The following is a 2,098-nucleotide window of genomic DNA, read 5'->3' as shown; positions in this document are numbered from 1 at the left end:
TATATATATATATATATATATATATATATATATATATATATTGTTACATTTCGGGATGGTCATTTTTTTCTTTTTTGCCAAATAAACACACGTACTATATATTCCTTCTTCATTCGTTTATTATTGTTCTTAGTTCATCTTTTGTCCATTGTCTGGAAATTTTTCGACACACATCTATGACCTCTTCAGCGATCCTTTCCACCCATGTGTATTCCGCCTAGTCCATTCCGTCTTTCTATCTGAAAGAGTTCGATATTTGGCTCCGCGTTTTGTCCTTGAGCAAGACACTTTATTTCCCATTGCTCCAGTTCACTCAGCTGGCAAAAATGAGTAGCACCTGTATTTTAAAGGGCCAGCCTTGTCACACTTCGTGTCACGCTCCGTGTCACGCTCCGTGTCACGCTCAATATCCCTGAGAACTACGTTGCGGGTGGGTACGCGTATCTTCAGAATGCTCAGTCACGTTAATTTCACGAGCAGGCTGTTTTGTAGATCGGATCAACCTCGTCGACGTCGTAACTGACGGAATGCCAGTTGTGTGTATATGTATGTGCATATACATACATACATACATATATATATATATATATATGCACATGTATGCATACGTCCCATACGCAGCTATCAATACATTATTACTGGAATTCAGTAATGTACATTTTCAGCTATGTTAACACCACTTGTTCTGTAAGCAGAGACAATTGATGGTTTCCGCCACTTAAAGAACTTTCAAACAAAACGAGTTTTATTTTCTGCTTTTAACGCTTTTTCGGCTACTCCTTTCTCTTTTCAATCTCTGTAACTGTTTCTTTATGTTAATCTTCTCCTCTTCCTCTTGTCTTTCTTTCTTTCTTTCTTTCTTTGTATATGTTTATAAAAATATATGGCTATACGTACATACACACACACACACATGCAGACGCACACATATATATGTTTATATGTATATTTATTTTCAAGGATTGGCAGAAGTTACAGAGTGTTTCAGGGACCGAGTTTTTGTGCGTTCGCACATCATCCGATAGTTGTAAACGTAGGAACTCTCAGCCTTTGAGTTACTCAGAAACTTCTGCCGGGCTATGACAAGGAAAAGGTATTGGCTATGACAGTCAGATCTTTTATTTGTCATAACACGTGCAGGTGCATATATCAAGCATTTCCTTGAACCCCTCGAATTTCTTATCAAAACTATCTCCTCTTTGCTTGATAGGTATTCTGTTTAATTTATAAGCAGATTCAATCAATCTCTCAAATTGTAGAGTTATTCCCTCAAACCCAATATAAGGAAAAGAAAATTTGTCCCATATTGTTTGCACATCTGCAGCAACGATCCAGTAACATTCTCTCAGTGTGGGTGAAGTTTTTAATATCTGTTCTTCACGTTTTCTTATGTATAAATAATGTCGGAATACATCAGCCTTTGATGAGGGTCATTGCTGTAGAAAATTATGCAGGAAATCTAAATGCTAAAGTACGTCTTTTGCTTCTAGTTACCATTATATAATTTTATATACTTAAAATATTACAGTTTAAATTTATGTAGGTATTTTTGTAAAATTATAATACTCTGAAATAATCTGAAAAAACAAAAGAAAATCATTTAGCAAATATATACATTTTTTAAAGAGAAAATTCATTTAACACATATTGGAAAGTTGTAATTTTACCATGTTGGAGTGGTACCTATCTACCAATTGTTTTATATCTCAATGTTTTTGCTATCTTTACTCATTAGATGTTTTAAACAAGGTTTCTACAGTGAAATATGATCAAATGTTTCATATCCATACGCAATTTAGTAGATCAATGTCAGAGATTATATGATTAATATAGAAAATTAGGGTATTTAATTGTTGTGGGATTTGAGTCCCACCAACGATTTGAAAAGAAGCCCACAGATGTTGCAAGTATGAAGATTACGGGTCAGTGCAGGTGGTATATTTGCAACCGCTTTTCTCCTTTGCCTTCCAACCCTAAGCCTGTTAATGCTGGTTGCAACAATTTCTTATACCATTCTGACACAACGATCACCATTTTGTTCACTCCATAACCATAATTTTCATATATTTTATTTAAAATACTATTTGAAATTCTCTGC

This window comes from Octopus bimaculoides, chromosome 6 (assembly GCF_001194135.2).
Source record: "Octopus bimaculoides isolate UCB-OBI-ISO-001 chromosome 6, ASM119413v2, whole genome shotgun sequence".
NCBI lineage: Eukaryota > Metazoa > Mollusca > Cephalopoda > Octopoda > Octopodidae > Octopus > Octopus bimaculoides.
Note: the sequence above shows the minus strand (reverse complement) of the source record.